At 45.8% G+C, this 25,813-nt stretch overlaps 1 protein-coding gene across 1 annotated transcript in view; it reads left to right on the plus strand.

Annotated features, from left to right (window-relative positions):
• The first annotated feature begins 1,252 nt into the window (after positions 1-1,252).
• The window catches only part of LDHB (lactate dehydrogenase B), a 161,000-nt gene continuing 136,439 nt past the window's right edge, over positions 1,253-25,813 (plus strand). The window contains exon 1 of the mRNA XM_069628278.1: positions 1,253-1,471. The gene's annotated coding sequence lies outside the window, so the exon portion shown is untranslated. The remainder of the gene's footprint in view (positions 1,472-25,813) is intronic.

The raw sequence follows: 25,813 nt of genomic DNA on the forward strand, positions 1-25,813 counted from the left end.
GCAGGAGAGTGTCTCTGTCTCTAAAATGTAGTATCTTTGCCACAATCACCCGAGGTGGCCCCCCCAGTGGAGGCCCTGCCTGGCAACCAATGCGCTCGTTCTATAGTGAACAGTTTTGAGAGGCCCATCACTTGCAGCTGTTCCAGAAGTAGGCGTTCAACAAACAATTACACACTGGGCCCTTCCTCCATCTCTGCCACCCCACTAGACATTGCAACGTCTCTGCATCTTCTGCCCTGTACTCCAAAGTCCTTGTTGCTCTGACCAGACCAGCTATCTGATTCTTGAGGTGCAGTAGATCGTCCTCCACCATGCTGACACTCTGCTCCTCCTCCGTCATCCTTTTACATACCTTACGTAGGTCCGCTTGCACCAAAGACATGTCCAACCCCACCTCTTTGATACTTCCTTCCAAAGACGCTCTGATGGCCTGTATTGCCTCCATCAATGACTCCAGTGTAATGCCACCAGACCCCTCCTTTATCGCTCCTGCTCCCTCTTGGGACCCAATCTCTGGCTTGGTCTGTCTCTGCCTCGGGTCTGTATACTTGTCCATTTTCTGCTGGGCCTTGACCATGTTCTCCCTCGGGCTGGGACCCTGTCGCCACATGCCCCTCTGCCAATACAATCAATGCTCTCCCGCACTTGCAGTGTGCCCTCCACCTGGTGTTCCCCCAAGGTACTTCACCACTGCTGCTCACCAGCAACTGGAGGGCAGTCTGTCCCTGTTCAGTCTCTTCGTGCCCTCCACCACTCCTTGCCCCCTTGAGATTTAGTTGACAAGGCCTTGCACGAGACAATAACCACCAATATTAGCCACCTCCGGTCCACTTAGCATCCCCTTGCGAAAAGGCACCTTCCAGGTGGGCAAGGGATCACACACTCTGCCATCCAGCGGAGCCCCAGACCACACACCTTCTAGCTTGCCATGTCAGCTGTGTGCCCCCGACCAAGCTTTTCTCGCTGTGTCTTCCACTGAGGTCCTGCCCATGCACTCCTTCACTGTGTTGTCACTCCCAGCACAGTGCACAGTGCACCCTTGCAGCAAACATCCCAGACCGAGTATTGGTATCTGTGCCCATGCGGGCCGTGCACCACTTCACACCAGTGCTTCTCCTACACCAAGCACTTAGCTGCTGTCTCCCCGTCTGCAGTTGCCAGCTCAACCACAGCCCTCCTTTGCTGACGGCACCTTCCTCCGTGGCTGCGAGCCAAAAAACACGAGTTGGGCTGCCCGAGCAGCTCCACAGACAATTTCCGTGTCTGTCTCCTACTTCTGATGGCCCATTGCAGCCACCCAGCCACAACTCCTCCTGCTGCTCCTCGCTCGCACCCAGCGGGGTGCCGATCAAGCGCATGTGTCCGCTGATAACACAGCACTGCCTTCAGTATCTCCAGCATCCTCTTCCGACCTCCTCCAGCCCGCAACTCTCAGGTCAGGCGCCCTTAGGGCCTTGCAGCAGCCATTTTGGTAAGTGGAATACATTTCTCCCTCACCCGCATTCAAAGGCCAATATCAGCCACCAGGACAGTCTGCCTGCTACCAAATGCACAGTAGGCGGATTGCTGCCTCGTCCTCTCTCTGGTGCTACCGCTTATGCGCCAATTCGTGCGGTGCAAACGCTATATTTTTCAGGATCTTTGTGAGCAATGGCAGGAGTCCATGGGAAGCATGTCTACATGCCGTGCCTGCTGGCCACGTCCCCTTTGGAGTGTTAACTTGAATGTTGCAGTGAAATGAATATCCACCCAGAGAGGCAGTGTATTTTTTAAAAATATTTTTGCCGAAATCATATTATTGTTTCACTGCGTGCTTTTGAAATGGGAATGCTCAGAATGCAGTCAATACTAGTAGTTATTCACTGTACTCCGACAGAGGTGTTGCTGGGGGGGGCTCAGAGGGCTATATCCCCGGGTATTTTGGTTGTAGCCCCAGAAAAAAGCTCAGGAGCTACAGGTAATGTAGGTGGGACAGCACCTACGGGAGCTAAATGTGAAGTACATGATGCTAGCCTTGAGTCCCAACAGTCCTGACATTGGCCTAGCCCTAGATCTTTTCCAGACCTAGCAACACCCCTGCTCTTCAACAATAACAGTAGCTATTGACTGCACTCCAAACATTCTGATTGGCTGACAGGAGGTCAATAACGATCTCCATGTGCTAACAACAAATACTGCCTGTGTTCCTTTGCAAATGTTATTAACATCATCAGTATAACACTTCCACAGCACTAATTGACAGCTCCAATTCTGTCCTATTAAGATACATTCATGCTCAAGTTCATACATGAAGGTATTTGCATAACAGAGAGCAACTATGGCACCCATGGCTGTATGATGCAATTGAAGAGAAAATGTTGCTTAGATCTATAATAATTATATAGACCAATGTGTGATAATTAAATAATGAAGGTACAATAGGCTTTTATTTTGAGAGAATTAACCATCCACTGTCTCTTTGCCATCGTCATGTGCTATCAAACCGTAATGTGAATAATCAATCAAATCACCCGAGCACGGAGAGTTCGTACCACAACAAGGAAAACTATTCTCAAAACTGTGCAACATTGTTACTGTTTTAAGAATGGGAGAAAGAACATAGGTGGGATACGTAGGATAAGGTCACTCCTTTGTTTTAAATGCAAGATTATGGTTATTATTTGTCATTAGTGCCCTCAAAAGGGGGTGATAAATCTGACTTGACACATGTACTATAAATGGTGCCTTCTTAGTAAGACATGTACTTGCAATGCCTGCAGGTTGCCAGCATTGCTCCTCGGAGATGATAGTTTTTGATTTCAGCCTTTTGCCTAATGATTTAGTCCACAAAAGCTCCATAATCCGGGATATGTATGGGGCACAGGATAGTCAAGAACAGGTAGAGAAAAGAGATGACTGTTCCCAAATGCTTAGGATGTCTGGGAAGCCTAGATATGTGGTTTACTTTCTTTCACTTGCATGAGATTACCTGTGCCCTTAAGTCATTGATGCTTTACACACCCGCCACCTTGCCCATCTTGTATTTACTCCTTGGAGTCACTGTGTGATTAGCATATGAATTTCATCCTCATTCTTAATTAGGGGTTACCAGGGGTACACCTGCTATCTTTAATGAAATTACATTAGATTGGGTAAAACCAGGAGATTCTGCGTCGAAAATGAAGCTGCCCACTATGGGATGCTTCCCCTGGATAGGACATACAATGGGAACACCAGGGTCCGCACATACTCCCCATGTTCTGAGCAGAAGGCAAAAGTGTCCTTCTCCACCCCTCCAAGAACCCATTAAAATCAACATCAATCTTTGCAATCAAACACCCATTTTTGGTTTTGGAGTACAGAAGGTGATGACCACCCCGGCAGGTCAGGAACCTTCCCAGTAAAGACCACAATCGCTTTGATTCTGTATTGTCACAAGATCCCTTCAAAATGGGGGAGTTTTGGATTACATCTCTCATAATGCCTTCTCCCCTCAAACCAGAAACCCAGAGCAAATTATGGATTTTACAAACTTGAGTGGGAGACGAAAAAGGCAAAGGGAAGTCCGAAACATGAAGAGAAACTTTCTCCATGAAAGTAGAGCCCAAATAGCTATTCATAATATCAAGACAGCCCACGAAGTAAGCTGTTGACCTTCATCCACTCTCATGCAGACCTGAATAAAGGGGAAGCTCCTTCTCTCCATTCAGCAGCCGGGCTGAAAATGAAAAGGTCCCACACCTTCAAAATTCCCCTTGCTTAAACCCTACCATCTCGCTGGGACCATCAGACACATTTTTAGTACTCTGTATGCGTGGTTAAATTGTGCCCCCTCTCTGTTCTTCAGGCTCTAGCTCTCTTACCCCAGTCTGTGTAAAATCTGTGAGAGGGGCCGCACCTGGCATCGCTGATCACTGCTCTTAAGGGTTATCTCACAGAGATTTCTGTGCCTGCTGCTTTCAAGAGATGTGTGCATGCTTCAACACCTCACCACCACTGGGGCAGTAATTGTCAGACTGTGTGTCCATGTAGGCCATGTAGGTCAACCCCCTCTCTGTTGCACCTCCCCGGCAGTCCTGTATTGTTCTTCCATTCCACATATCTGTACACTTACTTTCACAGCAATATTATCCACAAACGGAGTTCCATAGACTAAGACTTGGGTTCACTCCCAACATCCAGGCGATCCAGCTATTTCTGTCTCATCAGGGAAATTCATTCTTTTCATCTCTTCAATAACCATCCTTTACTGTTGCAGGATACACAAGCATCTTGCTCTTCCATCCAGGTTCCTTTTCCATCTGTGTGATCTTGATGTAGTCATCCTGATATGGAAACAACCATTTCGTTCTCCATCGCAAAGTGGCCCAACTGCCTTGAAATTGTCCTCTGGTCACGCATGCTGCAAGATAGCTGAGGCACCTAGCATTGTGTTCTGGAACTTCTCTGGCAATAAAAGTTTGCACTGTATTCATGGCATAGGGTATGAGAGAGCAGTCGTGGCAACTCTCCTTAGATGTTCTTTCTCCCACCTTTCTCATGTGCTGATACCACATGATATTCCCCAAATGTGCTCCAATATCTAAATAGGTATTCATACCCTCACTATCTTCCTCTGCATTTCTCCTGTGTCTCCCAAAAGTTGTGTAATACTCATGAAGCAAATCAAAAGTAGATCTCATAGTGGGGAGAGCCGTAGGGACATCTTCCTCAATAGATGTACTAACAGGTAAAGAGTGTGAAAGAAGAGGAAGAGAAAGACAAAGAGAACAATCACGCAAGCATATATTATGCATAAGAACATTGGCATACATCTTTCGTGCCATCCTACTACTCATTGCACTTGTTCTTTGTCTTGTACCGTGCCACTTTCCTCTTTAATAATTTTTAATACAATTCATCAAAATTCCTTATCACAAGGCCATTTTTAGGCTCCTGTAAGAAAGTGAGAATATCAACGTTTCTTCTTACAAGCGCAGGGTAAGCTTGGAGTATAAACACAAAGACAGCAAGCAAAAGTCGATGAACATCACTGTCGGTAAACACCAGGGGCCTCATTACGAGTCAGGTGGAATGGGTTAACGGGGTCCGCTAATGGATGCGGACCCATTATTCCCATTCTGCCTGATTACGAGGTCCCCTCGCGGGACCCGGTAAGGATGCCTGGTAAAAACAGGCGTCATTACCGGGTCCCGCAAGGGGACCATGGAGCTAATAACAGGCCGGTTGTAACCGGCCCGTTGTTAGCTCCCTGCGCCCATTCACATTGAGCCCTATGGGGGCTCGAATGGGAATGTGGAAGGTCTGGGCCCGGGTTCCCTGAGGGAGGAATTACCGGGCCCTCCTAACTCGGAATGGCCCGGTAATTCCCCATTCAGGGAACCCGCACCCAGTTTTGGAGGCAGCCATGCCGCTAACAGCGGCATGGCTACCGCCAAAGCCGTAATAAGGCCCCCATATGATTAAATGCTTAGAACAAGTATTCTCTACGAAATGAATCTGGATACTGATCTTGTTTCCAATTTCTAATCCAGAACTGACATTTAGGCATGACACTGACACTTCGATGTGTATATCTAAAGTTCATTTTCAGCCTACTGAAATTCACTGCAAGTCTTTTCACTCACTGCTAAAATATCTATAGGGAGTGTCCATTTGACTTTCAGTCCAAAATAAATCTGTATTATCCACTGATAGTTGCTTGATCACCCTTCTTTTTCGTCATCCATCGAGTATGATCACGCTGAAATTCTTCTTCTTGCCTTGCTTCTGGATCAGCAACAGTGGGAGGGCGGGTCTCACCTTTTTAGGCCTTTACATCCCCTAAGTGAAGCCAAGCTCGTCTCCCTTGGACTTTCACAGCTGAAGGAGTTATATTCTCAATACAAAAGGGACCATTCAAATGTGGCTAATGCCACTTTCCAGTCACATTCTTCATTAGGACTAGGTCTCCAACATATAACTAAGGTGCTGGTAGTAATTGAATTGGGTTGGTTGTTGAATTGTATTCTTCTGTTTTCTGGGACCAACCCCCCTTGTGCTTGACTTAATCTGAAATGAGAGAGATGCTAGAGGTCATACATATTGCAATTTCTCCTTGTTACCTCATATCCCTTGTTTGCTAAAATGGTCATCAACTGATCAGAATCTTGTCTGCACTCATCTCCTGTTGTGCTAGCTACAAATTAAAATGTCATCTACGTATTGTATCACTGTACTCTTAAGATCAATATTGCCTAAATCCATCTGTAGGACTCTATTAAAGATCGATGGGTACTCACACTGCCCCTGGGGCAAACAAGTAAGTTTCAGTCGGGTGTGGCAAAATGTAAATGACGTCAAGTCTTGTGAGTCCTTGTGCAACGGGATCGACAAAAACACATTTTTCAAATCGATCACCGTGAAATATAGCGTTTCCATCGGGATACTGCACAGTATCATCCCTGGATTAGGAACTAATGGAAACTCTGCATCTACAATCTGGTTAATCGGTCTCATATCTTGTATAAATCTCCACGACCCTCCTTTAGATTTTTTGATCAGATACACTGCGATATTACACAACTATTATGTTGGCACCAGAATTCCTTGTTTCATCCGTGCTAAGATAGTCTGGAATATACCCTCCTCAGCTTCTCGAGACATGGGGTACTGCTTTGCTTGAGGTAAAATCACTCCTGGCTTAAGCTTTATTATAACTTCCCCTATTACCTTCAATAAACCTACGTCATAAGGGCCTGTGGTCCAAAGGACACTTGGCACCTTCTCCAAGTCTTCCTGAAAATATGCTGGACGTTACTGCATTATTGTCATTCTCTGTGGGACTTCCCTTTCTCTATTCTTATCCAGTATGTAATGTTCATAAAGAACACCACTTCATCATCTGTTTGGTCTTCACTGAACATGTCGTCATCAGTGATGTCAGTCAATCTGTACCCTTCCTCGAGAGTTATTACTGTCCTCCATGGTCTACCCTCATCATCTACAAGCATTGCAATTTCCTTTTGTACTATGGCTGCTTCCAATTCTATAGGGATAGTCTACCCCCCCCCTCGTCCATAGGTATTCACGGTCTAAACAAGAGCTCATCAGGTATCCTCACAATCTTTCCCACTAAGCCAGGTAGCCATGTCAGTAGAATACTCACTCCATACAGAAAAATCTCGGAATCTACTGGAATGCCTCGCAGAATCACTTGCCCTGTAAATGCCAGCATCAATAAATAGTGTATTCCTGGAGAGGAGCACACTATCCCTTGATCAGTGAATGAAATTGTCATGTTAAGTTTTGTCATAAAATCTTTTCCCAAAATATTAACCGGTGTCTGTCATGAATATAACCAAGGAACAGACAGTTCACACTCCCCTATAGAGACTGGTAATTCATTAGTAAAAGGAACTCCACTTGTAGCTCCAGAGGACCCTTATGCATTCATGGCAATTCCCGACATTGGATATTTTCCTTCTCGTATACATGCATGAGTAGCTCCAGGGTCTACTAGAAAAGAAAAAGAGTTGCCTCCTATCGTCACATCGACCCTTGGTTCCTCTTGAGGGTCTGGTGTCACAGATAGTACTGAACATATTAAGTCACCCTGTGAGGTTTCCTATTGTGGGTACAGGCTCACCTCTGTCCTTGTGAAAGGATTCCCTCCTACCACAGTGACACCTCCTATTCTGTGTGTCAGTACTTTTCCTGTGTTTACTGTCGTGTCTGCATGGGGGCTTGTTGCGACTGCCCTTGCAGTGGATTCATTTGCACTCATTCTTGCTGTTCCACCTGCTGCACTTTCGGCATTTGTGTCTGATACAATGTCTAATCTTGGGTGCACCCTTTGCTAGTCTGTGTACTATATGGTGGAGGATAAGCTGTCCCCATCTTCAAAATTGGCCATTCTGTACATTCCATTGGCTCCCAGATACAAGTGCAATGTGCCCTGTCATCCCACAAGTCCAACATACTGGGGCTACCTGTCTGACAAGTCCTCCTTGAATACACTGATTCCCATTCTGTGTACCTTGAAACCCACCTTGATTATTTTGAAATCCTCCTCTTCCTCTATAGCCTATACCTCTGCCTCGTGCACAAACCCATATCCACCTCGGTCCATCGGGTGCAAATTACTCGTCTGCGATGTACCCACTGCTTCCTGAATTCCAAATCCTTCTCCGCTTGTCAACACCGCTCCTTCTCTGACACATTTTGACCATTTGTTCTGAACTAACTTGGCTTCCTCAATTTTCCTATTCTCATCTTTCTTCTCCTATTTTTCTCCTGCAATAGCCGACAATGGTGTACTATTGTCCACTGTATCTCAGCCCAAGGCTTTGCTTCCATCCCCACGTGTTTCTTCATCTGTCTCTGCACTGGTTGAGGCAACCCCTGACATAAAATGTGGTAAAATAATGCCACTGTCTTTTCCCACAGCTCACGAGTTTCAAGTTGCCATTTCTCCTGAATATCCTGAATGTAAGAAATAGGGTCTTCATCTTCCTTCATCTTGCGTGTCATAATTGCACCCATATCTGATGTGTCAGGATACTGTACCTTGAGTGCTCTCCAAACAACTGCTCTACAATTATTAAACGGCGCTCCATCATGCGCTGTATTCTGTATTCTTGAATGTGCCGCTATTCTCCATATGTCATCAGCTCTTTCCCCAAGAAGAGCTTCCAGGAGACCTTTTATGTCCACTATGGCCTACGTATTTCCTCCTCTTATTTATTCTAATTCATATATCCATTTTCTAGCACCCAAAGTCAAACTGGGGAGCTTACACCTCAAATTATCCTTGTGCATCTGTGGGTGGCCATGGAATATACTGTGGTCTTGCTCCCCCTTTTTCCAAGAAGGGAAACTGCGTAAACCCTGCCCCACAGTCAGATCCTACTGTTAGGCTATCCCTGGCAGGGATGACCATCCCTGTCTGCCTTCTTGTGGCTAACGGCCTTAACCTGCTCACATACCTGGCGACTCTCCCTTCTCACTGTACGATCATCCTCGGGGATGCTCAGGATATGCTATGGAATCTGGTGTCCTATCATAAAGTTATTCCAGACCATACCATCTCACTTCCTTGTCCATTTGCAAGCTTCCTTTAGGGACACACACGCTCCCTCCTCCTACCTCAAGGGTAGATTCTCTTTCCTCATCTGACATGTCTTGTACCCAATGAGTGTGACTACTATCCCCTTAACCCTTCTCCAGATTCAATCCACTTAAAGACAATGCTCGACGTTCATCACTGAACAGGCTTCCCTCCTCTCTTCGTGATTGAGGCCTTAGGGATTGATCATCGTTCCCTCGAGTTTCATACTCGCTATTTTGTCTCAACTGTTGATAGACCTTATCAATCCTTTCTCTGATGCTCTCCGCATAAAATCTTTCTTCGTCTAAGGCAACCCTAGATGCCCCTGACATTGCTTCCTTTATCAGAAGAAACTCTTCTATTCTATCCCATCATATTTCTGGGCTCAGCCCTACTGGTTCTTTACGAGTGAGACTGGTGTCAAAACCTCGTTGTCTCCTCTTTCGTTCCATTTCTTCATCCATCTCTCTTCGCTTTCTCGCATTCCTTCTAATTTTTTCTTCCTCTTGCCCTCGTTTTTCCCTTCTCCTTATTCCTTCCTTTCCTCTTCTTCCCTTTGTATCTGTAATCTTTTGTCCCTTAGTCTTTGTGCTCCTCCTCTTTTTTCTTCTTTTCCTGTCTATTTATTTCTTCTATCACTCTCTGTCTATTGTCATACTTCCTTTGTACTTCTGTCTGTTCTTATTTTCTCTCTTGCTCCTCCTGGTATATCTGTCCTCTGTGGGTGGCCATGGAATATACTGTGGTCTGGCTCCCCCCTTTTCCAATAAGGGAAACTGCGTAAACCCTGCCCCACTGTTCTCTGCTCTTCCTTTTCTGCTCATCTTCTTTCAATCTCTTCTCTCGTTCTTTATCCTTTCTTTCTTGTTCATCCTTATCTTCTCTTTGCCTAACTTCCTCGATACTCTTCTCATCTATTTTAAGTAAGATCTGTCCTCCAATACATTTGTTCTGCATAAGTGCTATCTTGTCAGTTTTATCCTTCTTTCCTTTCCATCTCTTATTTTCCCTGTCTATTTCTGTCGACAATTTCAACCGCTCACTCATTTCTTCTATGTCTTGTATAATCTTATAGATCTCTTCTTTTCTCTTATTCTCCCCTGGACTATCATCACTATTGTAAACGGGGGTTCGTATATCAGATTACTGTACCCTGTTGCCGCTTTCAACTCCTTTAAAGGATCCAAACCTATTTCTTCCGTGCTATCGCCTTTTACTTTGGGCGAGGTAAGGGGAGCTGATGGCTGAACACCTTCCTCCTTTCACTGACTAAGCATCCACTCCTCAGGTGGAGGGTCTTCCCTTTCTTCCTGGTACATTTTGCAGAGCTCTAAAATTGATAATCTTTTCTCTAATTCCTTCCCGTGTACACAGCGTGCAAGTATGTGGTCATGTGTTGCAATACCACGCTTGACAACAGTCCCCCTTGTGGCCACAGCATGAACATTTTATCTGCTATGCCCTTTATCCATTATGCACTGTACTGTTTGTGCTTGGACATGTGCTTTGGTAAGTGCATCAGAGGAGTATCTCCCATAATGACAGTCTCAATTGACTGTCAATCTTTACCAGACTTATGAAATAGCCTTTGTTCTTTTGCTTAAATCACCACTTGTTTCAAAACAACAAATATGAGCATGCACCATCAATCGCTGCTCAAGCCTCTATTTTCTTAATTAGCTATCTCTATATTTTGATTGGTACCAATCACTTTGCTATGCTTAATCACTATTGTGCCTCAACTTTTTCAATTCCTTCACAACTTTTATCGCTCTTCTATATATTTGTTCTCAACAAACAACATACAGACTAGTCCACATTACATATTAATAAACACTGTGATCACCTTTCTCTCTCACCTTTACTTTATACAGTATACAGGGTTTGAGAGGTCACCTTAGGCAAACCTGTTTACGCGTTACATGTTTCTGCTCTACCCCCGCTGGGATTTGAAACATCTCCTTCTGAAACTCCCTGAGTCAGAACTTCTAGGTGCTTACTTTTCTTCACACAATATATCCTGTTACTTAAGAAATTATCACAAACCCAACCCCTTCATTTGCTGTTCCCCTTAGTCTACTCACCATTCGTTCGTTAATAGACTCAAGGCCTTTGGTATTGACTTTGCCTTCCGTCCACAGAGCACCATGGAAACCAGGCAGGGATTTCATTAAAGGGGGACCTGCCCACCGTCTTGGTTCTTCTTGCAAGTTTATTTCTATTGGCCGCTCTCCACAGGAAACCCTGCACTAATGGCGGAGGATACTCGATCGTCCGAAAGACTGGGGACAAACTGGTTTGGATCTTTTCCAACCATCTGCACCACTACCACGTGAACTTATGGTTCTTTAGTATTGTGCATGCAATGGATGGGGTTTGCAGAATAACTCTGAGTCCAAATAATCAAATCAACTCAGGAAGATGGCAGAAGTTGCTGTTCTATTAACAAACAATTATTTAAAACAGGGAGGTTACAATGGACATCAACAGACGTTCATTCTGTGCTTGACAAATTTCACATTAAAACATCCTTATATGCAAAAAATATGTCAGCAATGATGTCATACTATGTGGCAAATAAGAAAAACCTATGAGGTATTGTGATACGTTCAAGGGGACCATCTAAGTATACTTTCTATAAGAGTTGGGATTGTGATTGGCTGTCTACTGTCAGGTGGACAACTTATGCCTACCTCTAAAACATGTCATCTTCAACACTATTAAGTACACAGTATATCATTGCCTCTCAAAGTATAAGGCCCTTCGTTATACGGCCCTCTACAATTGGTTGGTACGCTTGTGCCATGTCTGGAGCATTCGGTTCACTTAGCAGCACATAAGGTCGCTCCAGGGTTCCAGGAGGTGGACTTGACTTTACCTCCCACACAATTAGCCCAACATCTCTCATCACCCATGCCTTCTGCCACGCAGATTGTCTTTGAACTTGGCCTTGCAGTGTATCCTTGGCTGTGGGAATATATGGGAGTACAGGGCTTTCACTATCAGTGTTCTAGGACTCCAAGCCCAACCCTATTTCCATCCTCAGCTCACATGACAGGAGACCATGAATCTGGGCTATTCTGCAGCATTTAAATGTCTTAAATGAATACAACTTGGCACACTTGATAAGAGACGATTCATCCTTCTTAAGTTTATTGCTTTCAAGAATAGATAACCGACCTTGGCTACTTCTGTTTTGATGCCACACCAAACAGCCCGGCCAGGCTCTTCCATGATCTAAGCTTATTCTTACTGCAACACAATTCTTGGCCTTTCCTCTCCATGGGGATCAGCTTACTAAAATTCATGACACTGATGTCCAGCCTCTATACAATGGCGGCTTCTATGATCACTTAGTCTACTTGCGTTTCAGCGGTTGTACAATCATTGAACGGTTGGATTTTTATAGCATTTCGCATGCATGCAATCTTCTTTTCTGCATATGAAAGTTTACTAGATTCTTAACTTCGTCATCAGTTTCCGCAAGAACCATACATTCTCTTCCGCCAGTATTCTCAGCGTGTCACGCTCGTCTCTTGTGACGTCACTAGGTTCTATTTCTCTCTTTTTTATAGTCCTTCAGGGAGTTCCTCCCTCAGATTGTCGTCTCTTTGGGGATACAATCGAAAGGGTTTTCACAGAGGATAGCTTTTCTCAAACAATCACTGCGGAATTGGCACAACTGCTGGTGTCAAACATGGCGCAGTCTCCGACTTCCAACATATAGGAGGCAGGGGGTGGGATTTCCGGCAAAGGCATGCAGCTGCTCCTCTACAACGCATTTTACGTGTGGGTTACATGTTCCAACACATTAATAATACCGAAACTCCCATAAGGAACATCTTATTTCACGGGGGGGCACCCGGACATCGTGACACGCAGAGGAGATAAAGACAAATTACATTTAGATCTGAATAACTAGCAGTCTATACGCAGATATTAAACTCCAGATGGACAGAACACAGGGCAATAAATAAAAGTGTATTTGAAGAAAATAGCTCTCAGGTGATCACGCCACCAGGATATGTTGAGATGCAGATCATGTACCAAGTTCACATGCAGAAGGCAAGAGTTTTATTACAGTGGCATGTGATGTTGTTAGGATCAAAGCGTATGTGATTTATAGGCAGGTCTAAACATATAACATCTCAGCAACAATCACCTAACCTGCTGAGGTGTCTTTCCAATATTCTGTTTTCGGATTGTCTAACTCACTGGTGCCTCCAAACAGCTTTGGCCTGTCCACCCACCGTACCCCACCCCACCTAAATCTAGGTGATGATAAGGCGGCTTTGCTGCTGTGCGTAGAAACACTTGTGTACAGGCGCGTTATAAATGCCATATCATATCAAGTGACCAGCACTTGCTAATTTTGTAAGATCTATGCTACCACTTTACCAACGATGAGTCCAGAGACCAGCAGGTGAGGAGCCAAAAGCCCTGCGCGCCAAGTGATTTAGGAAAGCAAGGGACACAATATGTTTTTTTTTTTGTTTGTAGTTGCAGAATCTCCACAGGGCAAAATGACACTCCTGCCCCCGTTGTTCAAGAGGAACAGCTGCAACTGTTCCCTCTGACCCCTGTGTTCTCAGCGCCTATGACTTTCGCAACCCACAAGCATTTTGTTGAATCAACGCCAATGTTTCAGGAATTTCAAAGTCTGGTTTGTATCTTTGATCTGATGTTTTGTCTCTGGTAAGCTTTCATTCTATTTTCAGCTGTTCCTGTATCTGCTCTCAGGGTTATCACCCCATTATTTTGCGGCCAAAAATGCTGAATTTCGAAATGCGCATTTCAAAGCCTTTATATGTGGAGGGGTGGCTTAGGGCACTAAATATTGTAAGGGGAGTATGTGGAGGATTGCGGGGGGGGTCTCCCCTGCATATAAGTGTGTTTAAATGTGCAGGGGAATAAAGAAATCAGTAGTTTTGGCCGCAGTATTTTATTTTAAAGAAAATCACATAGACCCCTCTCTGGAATAGCGTGTGATACATTTTTCAACTCTTGGGACTTAAATGTTTTCTCTCAAGTGACCCAACTGAGCACAGTGAGCAGTCCCAAAACAACACATGGTGGCAAGAGTTAGAGTGATAGCCCCTAGAAAAACCTGAATTTAGTGCAGCATATGACAGCACACATTTCAGCAACTGTAGGTACAAATCTATAGCATGAACAAACCAGTTCTGTAGAGAAACAGATAAAGTGATGACAGTAGATGTCAGGTCAGCAACACATTTTCATGTTAGCTGTGGGAAAAGGAAACCATCATGGGTCCCATCCTCAATAATAAACGCCAGCATTGCCACTGTAGAACATATTCTCATGCTCTTTGTTGCCCAAGTCTTTCCCCACTCTTCCCAACCTGTGTTACCAGTGCTTAATTTGTAAAAGAATGAGTGCCAATGCCCAAAAAATATTGGCCACATAATGCTGCGCGGGATGCTGCCCGTAGTGCAGGCGCGCGGCCTGCGCCAATTCACTGCTAGACCTAGATCGGCCCACCACCAGCCAATCACACTGCTGCTGCTCCATGTCACATGTTTGGTGCTGCAGCAACTGCTGCCATAGGCTAGTCATGGGATGGAAGGGGAAGGGCACACATGGGTTGAGAAAGCATAATGCTTTAAAGTTGGAAAACACTTTTTGGTTGTTGGAGAATGAGACTGTTTTCCTCACCTCCCCGTGCCTTTAAGCCTGAGATAGGGGATGGTCTAGGCCGCTCCCCCAAGCCCCCTTTTGCACCTCCTTGCTCCCTCCCTTCGCCTGTCTCCTTGTGCCATCCAGTCTGAGGAGGCCCCCCCACCCCTGATCCCCCCATCCTGTTGTTGGAGGGGGATGGGGTACATGGGCCCGAGTGTGTCCGACTGCATGTAGCGGCTATGATGGTGTCTGCTACATTCCTCCTTGCACTCGGCGCATCCACCTGCTTAGCCGCAACACCCCACACCGGCCTTCCACAGGCCCTGCATTTGATTTACCTGGTTTATAAATTCACTTTGGTTTAACCTGCGGCCCTGCACACATTTCCCTTTTCCCATAACCTCCCCCAACACCCCCCCAGAAATAATACACTGTCTCGGGTTGTGGATGTACAGGCCGCAGTTGCTTTATTATCAGGAGGTATCTTACAGGTGCTCCCTTACTTGTTACTTGGTAATACAGCATCAGGTTATTCTGCTCTGAGCTGCACACCCTTACACTCCCCACTTGGTGGATTGTAGAAACTCAAATTTGAGGGTAGGAAAAAGAAAGCCTAGGACACAGTGGGCCAAATCTGTAGGTATTGCAAGTAAGACATTTTACTAACAGGGCAAAGTTTCTATGGCAAGGTGCACTTAACATGACAGGACGTTACACACTGCACAATATTTTACTGACCTCCATCACAGCACCCGCAGACATATGTTTGACTTGCACTTGCCTTCAAAAATGCAGAGGGGAAGAAGGGGGTAGAGAGACAACCTTTGCTGTTGAAGTCAGGGTGAGATTACATTATTTGCCTGGGATCACACACTTATGCTGAACAGCGAAGCAGGGATGTTAACCCAATTTGGGAACAGAACAGCCACCTTCTTCCATGCTTTACATCGAACAAATATTTCAGTTTTGGTTGTCAACAAGACCTACAATACTGTCCTATAGTTTACTTGCAAAATACACACATTGCATAAAAGCTTCATGACAGCATGTAAATCCATATAGCAGCATGTTGGGCCAACATAATATCATTGTACCTTTATTTTCCACATCCTGGATGGAAAACTATAAGATGCAAAAGGCAAAATATTTATTTACCCACTTTATTTTCATCGCTTTAAGACTCACAATGAAATAAGTTTTGTCATAAACTCACTTAGGTTTGGTCTATACTGATTGCTCTAGCTCTCTGACTATGTGTGCCAAATAAGACAAAGTCCTCACTGGCGCATACAAGAGCGTTCTTTTTTCAGATCTTGTTCTTGCCATCTTTTCCAGGGTTGGAGGTAGGTATCCATTGTGTACGCCCATCAAGTAAAGGTCCCTTTTCACTGCTGCGTTGCAATCATTGTACCGGGACTCATGATAGCTCAGCGGCAATGTGCTCCACTTGGAAGCAAGACGACATGAAGCAACACAGGTTCGATCCCTGACTCCTCACTTCGAAACCTCTGGGTATTAAGCGCGTTATAAATACGCAACTAAGACATGCTCCTCCTGTAACTGCGCCTCGATGCCCCCGGGCTGTGTGAGCGCTTTAAAAATGCAAATAAATGAAAAAGCATTCTGTTTCAGTCACTGTTGCACTGTATTTGTCTCTACCCCTTCTGCCCCATCTGACAGTCTGTTAAAGTACACCAAGTATTGTTAATCGGTTACCTCCAGGAAGAGCACCCTCCACTCTGCCTGTTCTTCAGTCACCTCATCCAGGTGTTTTGTGTAATCAATTTACTCTCAAGCCCTTATCAGTCATCACATCTCATAAATGCATCCCCCCTCACCCTTCCTTCAAGCATGAGCATGGTGTTGTTGGGGCATACAATTGTCTCGAGTCGGGCACCAATGAAAAAGTGGCCAAAGTTGCAAACAACAATTCATTCCTTTTGTGACAGACCGAGTAGTACCCACGGGGGAGGCTTTTGGATAAAATGTGAGGCAAATTGTGCATTTTAAAGAGTATTTTTTCAGTGACACTGGCCCAAACTACTAGCCGAATGGTGAAGTAACTCGGCAAACTGGCCCACACGGGACAAAAAAGTGGCCCACATGGACCACAAAAGCTGGCCTACAGTAGCACTTAGTGTTTTGGTTTGTGCATTGCCCTATAGGCCAGTCTGAGCGGGATGCTATTTTTGCCCTATAGGACAGTCCGAGCCGGTGCTATCTTTTCAATGAAAACAAAACACTCAGCCTCTGCATCGCCTGAATCCTTTCCGGTACTCTGCCAGGTGTGCGTTTTGGGGTGAAGGAAGCAGTGCAGTATGTTAGTGCAGTGGAGAGAGGCATAGGTGACAAGACCATGGCTGCTCCTGCCTGCAATCAAAATGGTGTCAAACGGGCGGACGGGGGCCAGAAGGATCGAAATTATGCAAAAGGAAATATGCAAGTGTAAAAACCTGCACATGGCCTCGTGGTGTACCGTGTACCGCGTTGTGAAGGGGGGCTAAACGCACATCACTTGGGCCAAGGATTTTGGGACCCCCACTCGCTCCCCCCCAGGATATTGCAGCTTCGATCAGGTGATGTGGGGCATGGGGCTGGATTGCTAACTGACACAAATGAAGCTGCACGCGCTGTGCAGTCCTGAGGGGGCTGTCTGTGCACATGCTGTCCTGAGGGGCTGTGCACGCGTTGTCCTGGAGGCTGAGAGCACCCAATGTCCTGAGGGGCCGTGTACGCTGTGTCCGGGGGGGCTGTGCATGCAGTGTCCTATGGGGCTGTGCATGCAGTGTCCTAGGGGGCTGTGCATGCAGTGTCCTGGGGGGCTGTGCATGCGGTGACCTGGGGGGCTGCGCACGTGGTGACCTGGGGGGCTGCGCACGTGGTGACCTGGGGGGCTGTGCATGCAGTGTCCTGGGGGGCTGTGCATGCGGTGTCCTGGGGGGCTGTGCATTAGTGATCCCCTTGGCTGCCTGTGCACGTAGTGTGTGGGATGTTTTTACCCATGCATCCGAGCCCTACCAAAAAAAAACTGTGCATTACTGGCATTGAAAACATCATGATGGCCAGAGCTTCCAAGAAAATGCACAGGGAAATGCATGAAGAATAGGCTGCCACCCATTTTTGCCGATGTTATGGGCACAGAAGGGCACTGCCTAAAACCACCATTGGGCTACCCACACAGTAGCCTGAAACCATTGGGAATGGCAATGCTGATTGCCAACAGCAACCTAGAACTGTGGGGAATTCATTTTCTTAAATCCCAAAAATCGTTGCATTACCAGTACTCACCACTATCAGAAAGCCGGCGTTTTAAAACCACCAGACTTTTGTGTAAAACTGAATAAATGAAACAAAACCAGACCAAGGAAAGACTTGCTAAGAGGTGGATACAATGTAAAACTATATTCTGAAATGACTTGAAGGAAGTAATTATTTAATGTGTATGTAAAAATCGTAAGTGATTTAAACTGGGGGACAAAAAGTGACATTTTATCTGAAACCTGGCTTAATGAAACTGAATTCTGCCTGACATCTACCCCCACAGGAGTTAAAACCTGCTCAGCCACTCTTCCCCTTGCCAAAAGGAGTTGTCACCTCTCTGATTAGATTAGGGGTGGAGCAGCTACAGGGAGTTGAACAAAGGCCTGTCCTGGGCCCAGGCAGATGGTTTATTAGGGTGGTCGTAAATGGCTTCCTTTTGAACAAAGCCCTTCCTTGACTCAGGCAGATGATTTATAGGGGAGGTCGTAAAGTGGCTTCCTCTTGGCAGAAACGGGGAGGGGCAGCCCCTCTGAGGACAGGCTGAGCTTAAAGAAAGTGGATAGACTGGTTTCTCCACCATGTGACCTGGGAAGACACACCCCTGTTGGCCAGAATATGATTTTAAGAAAGATGTATAACTCATGGTGCGGACTTGTCAAAATTATCTAAATAATACCATAATTCTTGTGATTTTTCTGCCCACATTTTAAGAGGTTTTAGGACCTGGTGGTATGATCTGGGGGGTTGCTAGCGGAAAATAGGGTCTCACTCCAAATGTCTGCATGTTAAAAATCTGACACTTCATCAATTATTGTCCATACTCCTTGCGCACATGTGTGTAAATTTGGGTAAATGTCCGATATTGCAAAACCAGTTAAAAAGTGCAAAATGTTGCCATTTCTGAATGCAAGCCCCCAGGAAGAGCAGAGTTTGAACAGAGTATACCTCATGTGATATGTGATGGGTGCATGTAATTTTAAACAACTGTGTATCTGTGCAATATGTATTTGAATCAAATATAGATTTGTGGGCAAACTGACCAGGGGAGGATCCTCTGACCCATAAAACCTACAGCATCACTCTGACTCACATTTCCTTCCCCCAATCATGGGAGAGAGGAGAATTGGGCCAATGACAAGTAGAGAGGGGCAGGCTTAGCTAGGCCCAGGCACACACCCATTTTCAAAACACATAAAAAGAGACTGCTGGGACGGGTAGAGAGATTCAAATCCAGTTGCTGCAACGCGCTCTGCCGGACCACACAACATCCAGAAGATACCAGATCCAACACTTAGACTTTTAAACTCCAAAGAACTTGATTCAGAACTCAAAGCAAGGGCCTAAACCCACAAACTGAGAACTCTTCTCAGCAGGCCTCAGCATCCAGCAAACCTAACAGCGGTAGCAGCATCCAGGAGCCGTGCAGATCATCGCTGTGTCCAGAGAAAGCTGTGCAGAAAGATCCAGGAGCTGTGCACAGACGCTGTACCCAGAGATCCAGGAGCCGGGCCAGGAGCAGTGTCAGACCAGACCAGCAGAGCAGAGACCAGACGCTGTGCGCAGAGACCGTCCGGGGCGAAACCAGAACCGAAGCCATCTTGACCCGATCCGTGAGACCTAGACCTTCCAAATAGATTGTGAATACAGCTAGGACAGTGTGAAACCAAATCTCTTAGTTTCCAGTGATATAATTCAATCTATTTAATCTAAGTAGAACTGCCTCCTAACTGTCACTTGTCAATTCTGCAGCCGCATAGCTGTCACCTGTCATTTTTAAAAGCTGTCAGCTGTCAATTTGAGTTACTTTAAATCCGAAAAACGACCTTTACAAAATCGTTCATATCTTTGGAACCGTTTGGTTTAACTTTCCTCTGAAAGCTTAGAATCTTAGCGTTTCAACGAACCTAGAACCGACTTGCTACTCCTTATACTTTCGCTGTAATCGTGATTCACGCATTCGCGAATTTTGCCGCGATTCGTGATTTGGTTAAAAATCCAGCCACGTGTGAAAACAGCAGCTTCCTTGCTTTCCTTTGCCAAACATTTGTTTAACCTGCTAGTTACTCCTAGAGCATTGTTAAAGGGAGCCTGAGCTCATCCCAATTATCTTTCACTCACCCTGAACCTCCTAAAGGGAATTAAAACCATTTTCAGCATATTCCTCACTTCATTGCCAGCACATATAAAAGCATTTTGGGCCTGTGTTTCAACTTCTATCCGTAGTCTAAGCTTGCTGGGGTGAACTGAATTACATTTGATTGCATGTCTGAGAACTGTGTGCTACTCTTCATTTCCTTACAATGCATAAGGGGGGGAGTGGATTGCCAGAGAAAAGTGATTACATTGTTTTGTTGAAATCATATTGAGTATTTTCTGTACTGCATTTTCATTCAACATTGCATCCATCTGAACTTATATAAAGCATTCTCTACCACCTTATTCTTCTGTTCCTATTCACAAGTGTGCTACCTCATCCTTATACTACTCCTGGGTAACCAAATCAGTTTACTAGTAGGACATTATTCACTGTTGATCACTGCTCATGTTTTAAGTGTGATATTAATTATTAATTCATTATAAAAGTGTGATATATATACTGTTAATTTCTTTTTCAAATAAACCTTTTAAACTTGCAAAACAGAACTACTTCTTGGCTCAATGGGGTCAGGGGGATTCTAAGAGAGGGGTGTTATATAGGGGTAGTCATCCAGAACTCATGAACTGGACATAAAGATATATCACTAAGGGTTTCTATTCAGTATCCCAGACTAGGCATTGACTTAGCTGTAGTGTTGAATTGAATCTTCTTACAAGTGTTCTGGTGGGCTGTGCTCACATTGTTTCAGGGGGTATGTGGCTGTGCTCATGGAGTCCAGAGGGGGTGGGAGGGCTGTGCTCAGTGTCCCGGGACTGTGCTCATGGTGACCTGGGGGCTGTGCACGTAGTTTCCTGGGGGGCTTTGCACGCGGTGTCCGGGGGTGACCCATCCCATGTTCAATACTCGCAACTTCCACGAGACAAGAGGGCCACCCGGCCACGGCCACCCCAGTCGGACTATAATACAAAGGGGTCACAGACTCAGCAGGACTCAACCAGGGACGAGGAACACGCATCCGCCCGTGCCCCGCCCGGTCCTGGCCCTTGCTGCCTGAGCTGCCTCAATCACTTTAGGCTACCTTCTGTGGGGCCGCCCAGCCACCGCCACCGCGGCCATGCTGATGAGAAAAATAGGTGCGCAGCGGCCCCACAGAAGGTAAGATTTTAAAAGAAAAAATGTATATTTGGGCGGCTGGGGCCCATCACTTTTAAAGTGATGGGCCCCAGCCGCCACTCAAAAATACATATTTCTTTTAAAACCTACCTTCTGTGGGGCGGGGCCCCGGCCACCGGCCCCACGGAAGGTCAGGTTTTAAAAGAAAAAAGTAAAAAATGTACTAATTTGGGCACAATCCACGGGCCCGCGCCGCAGCAGAGTCATCCGACTCAGTCTGCGCCGCGGCAGCCCTGCCTGGTGGTCACAGAAATTGGCCTGGGCCTGGCACTGCAGTCAGCAGCACACAGGTCACACAGACAGAAGCCTGGGTGCGGACGGGCCCCTGGTGGGGTCCTGACTCCTGGGCAGTCAGGACACCACCAGGGGACCGCACCGCCCCCCGGCCCCCGACCTGGGCCTTCCTTGCCTGATCACTGTGACAGGCTCAGGGCAGGCTGCTGTTTTACGGTCCAGACTTACCTGCTTTTACCGACTGGGACTTGGTCTTCTCTCCTTTCGGGGCCTCAGGCTGGGGGGGGGGCGCACACTGCCACAAATGAAAAAGCAGGCAGAGGGGGGACCCAGGAAGCAACTAGGCCGCACCACGCAGTGCAGCCGGGCAGGCTCTCTCTCTCACATGCCACGCCTAGACGCCTTCACTTCACAGTAACTCATGAAATGAAGGTGGCGCTGCGCTGCCTCCTGTAACAACAACAGGTCACCATGTAATTTCACTGGCCCAAAAGAACAGCCAATGAAAAACTGCACATTCTGTGTTACTATACAGAATGTATCAAATACTGCATAGTAACAACAAAATTGCAGTTTTCATTGGCTCTTGTTTGTAACTTGTTGGTCATTGCTATTGCTGGCCCCTCCCAGGCCCAGCCAGCCATGGCCTGCACCTGCAAGCACAAGAGATCACAATGACAAACAAACCCAATGATTTATAATGAAGCAAAATGAAGTGGAAGAACAAATAAAGCAATTGCACGTGCGCTGGCCCCCCTATGATTAGTTCCGGTGCCCAAAAAAGAGTGCCGGTGTTGGGCACCGGCAAGCACCCCCACAAATTAAGCACTGTGTGTTACCCTGACTGCCTCAGGTCTGTCTTATCTGGTGCTTACTGGCACAGTAAAATCCCATGTGTCTCTCACTGCCACAGTTCTGCCACTATGTCACTCTCAATGTCCAGTGTTTGCCCCACAGTGATCCCAATCATAAAGGTGAAACATCCACATCCCTGTAGGCAACCTTCATCATCTCTTTTGGTAACGTGGGCCAAGGGCACACTATATCTTCAGCAGGGGTATGAACTGATACACTTGTAACACAAACAGCAAAAGGACAGTGACACCAAAATAAAAGAATGTCCAACCAAGGTTCTATAAAAAGAGGAACTTTATTAAAACTATCAGTGCACAAAACTAATCAAAAACAGTACATACACCCCCTATACATTAAACACAGAGAATGCAGACTTTTAGAATGAAATGCACTCTGGTTTGATGGGCAGGCAAGAGATTTCAGCAGCAATGTCAATGTACAAAGACATGTCTGCAAAAGGTACAAAGTTCAGTCTTATCAGTCAGTAGGGCCCTCCAGGGGGGACCGGGGAGGCAGAACCACTAACAGTACCTTTACATCTTACCTTTGGGGCTCAACACCATTAAACCAGGCTTCTAGGGGCTCTACTGCAGTAGAACTGGTGTTATGATGGACAAGACATGCTTTCCCAATGATGAGTCAGCATCAAGTCCGTGCCAGGCAGTAAATCAAGTTGGCATGTGAGAAGGTTGAGTTGATGTCAACCAGCTGTTCAGGTTAGCAATCAAGTCAGCGATGTGACGATGCTTCTGCTGGGTCGAGTTGGCATTCGAGGCAAAAGAGTTGATGGCTTCCAGCAGGTCGAATCAGTGTTTATGTCAGTTGCTTCCATCGAGTCGAGCTAGTGATCAGGTCGAGACGAGGGGATCCTTTGAATGGGTCGAATCAGCGTCTAGTGTCTCGAAGAGCACGTAAGCCGTTTGAAGAACTTAGTGTGCCAAATGCAGCACAGCAGATGTTCTAGTTGCTCAAAGTGTGTTATGCGTGGTGGAGCCTGCTTGGTGATGTCTTGAGCCGGTAAACAGGGTTCCTAGCTGCTTCTGGAATTCTAGGTTGCTGAGGGACACAATCAAGTGTCTCTAGGGACAAAGTGAGTCCTTAGTTCTGAACTTCGACCCCAGGAAGGTTCTGGCACCTACGGGTGTTCCTTCCCCTTTAATGAGCAGGATCCAAGTTCCAGTGCCCAGGCAGAAGGGTGGTGCCTTTGCAATTGTCACCCTCCACTGTTCCCAGGGAATGATCATGGAGTAGAGATTGATGCTACCTTGGAGTCTTCTGTCTTCACCTCTATGCCAGAGGACTTAAGAATAAACAGTATCCCCAATAGAGTTTCCATTGAATACTTCTTCTTTCAGATGCCAGAAATAAATGAACTAAGGATAGGGCTTCCTGTCCTCATAAATGCAAAATGCTACAGCTGATTGGACCAAAACAAGCCTGTTGCCAGTGTTCCAATCAAGGCTGCTATAACGAATAACCTTTGCATTTTGGCATTATACCCAGACTGCTTTGACTCGAGGAAGTAAAGGGGAGAAAAGTGTAGCGAGCCCTAGCAGAAAACAAGATGGTGGAACCCCTCTCTCCGCCTAAACTTCTCCTTTGGCTACTGTAACTCCAACCCCTTCCTCCATCTGCCTACATTAAAATGACTACAGTGATCAGCTTCCCGGTGTGAGAGTGGCTTTGGTATGTCTGCCTTTAAAGCACCAGTTCAGAAGCAACTCCTGTAGAGGGCCCCTGCGTGTTGGAAGGAAGGTGTAGGCCTTCCTCAGGGCGATCAAGGAAGCAGCTTCCTGGGCATTGTCCCACAAGGCTGTTGGGGAGACACTCAGCCCTGAAAGCTAACACATGCCATAGTAATAGTTGAAGCAGACAGTAGTGTGATGTCCAATGGTGTGGCTGCATAACTGTGGGACTCCATTAACCGCCATGCCACAAACAATCATGGCTCATATTTGCAGTTTAATGTACCACCAGGTTTGTGTTCCAGCAGCTGTCAGGAATTCACATATGACCTTTTAACTTGCCCCGCTGCCACTGCAGCGGAGTTGCTGGAGATGTCAGGAGACCAGTCACAGCAAAAAGCACATGCCTGCAATATGTTTTTGTCATGCAGCTTTATGAAAGCGGGTTGTGATTAGTACACCCCCCTTTGAGATGCAAAATGAAAGGGATAGTTCACTCTAAAATTTTATTGGCTAAAAAGATAGCCCATAATCAAATATATGTATAAAAATATTCCTATGTAAAGTTTTGAGCACATGAGGCTCAAACTCAAACATTTCAAGCACTAGGAGGCATCCATTGTGAAATGGATGAGCCTCCTGTGCTTGTGTTAATTTCTGCCCTTGCGGCACTAATAAAGCAAAAGCCAGTCAGCTGTAATAAACAAAAGCTACCATCAAGTGGCTTTTGCTTCATTATTACCGTAGAGCAGAGATTAACACAAGCTGCTGCTGGTAAGTGCTTTCAATGTAATTATTTTTTGAAAGCACTGCAAAATAAATGCTGCGGTTTTCTTTCTAATTCAGAAAGAAAACCACAGCATTTAAAACATTGTAGCAAAACATAATACATCGTTGTATTTAAATATGCTGCGGTCTTCTTTCTACGTTTCCCAGAGCCCAAGAAACATAGAAAGAAAACCGCAGCATTTAGAAATACAACAAAGTTGTATTTCTGACTGCAGTGGCTTCAGCTTTGAGTCTCCTGGGCTCCCCACATCGGGGGAGCCCAGGAGACTCAAAGCTAAAGCCACAGCAAACCTAAATACAACTTTGTTGTATTTAAAAATGCTGCGGTTTTCTTTTTACGTTTCACGGAGCCGAGAAACGTAGAAAGAATACCGCAGCATTTAGAAATAAAATTACGTCGTTGTATTTCTGACTGCAGCGGTATTTAGAAATGCAACAATGTTGTATTTCTGACTGCGGCGGCTTTCGCTTGGAGTCTCCTGGACTCCCCCGACCCGTCACAACGTTGTATTTATAATTGCTGTGCCTTCGCTTTTTGCCTTTTATTTTACATTTTCTGTGCTTCCCTCGGCTTGGGGAGCACTGAAAACATAAAATGAAAGGGAAGGCAGCCTCCCAAGCTCATGTACAGCTTTGTTCTGGCTGCAGTAAGCAAAAGCTCCCAGTAGGGGGCTTTTGTTGCTTGTTAAGTGCCACCAGGGCATTGACATGAGCTGAGGAGGCTGCCTGAAATGGCAAAATGGATGCTCCCATGAAAACGCTTTGAGCCTCGTTTGCTCAAAAGTTTACATAGGAACTTTCATTAAAATTATGTTTAATGCATGTTTTTCATTTTTGCCCATCTGTTGGGACAATAATATTTTTGAGCGCACTATTCCTTTAACTGCCTCATTTTATTACTCCAAAAGACTTTCACACCTTCACCGATAGCAACTCGTCACAGGAACTCTCTGCATATTAAGCATTGGCAGCTTCTCCATAATGAGAGGGTACCGTCTTGTCACTAATTAT

Source organism: Ambystoma mexicanum, chromosome 12 (assembly GCF_040938575.1).
Source record: "Ambystoma mexicanum isolate Mex_15411 chromosome 12, UKY_AmexF1_1, whole genome shotgun sequence".
In the NCBI taxonomy this organism is placed as follows: Eukaryota; Metazoa; Chordata; class Amphibia; order Caudata; family Ambystomatidae; genus Ambystoma; species Ambystoma mexicanum.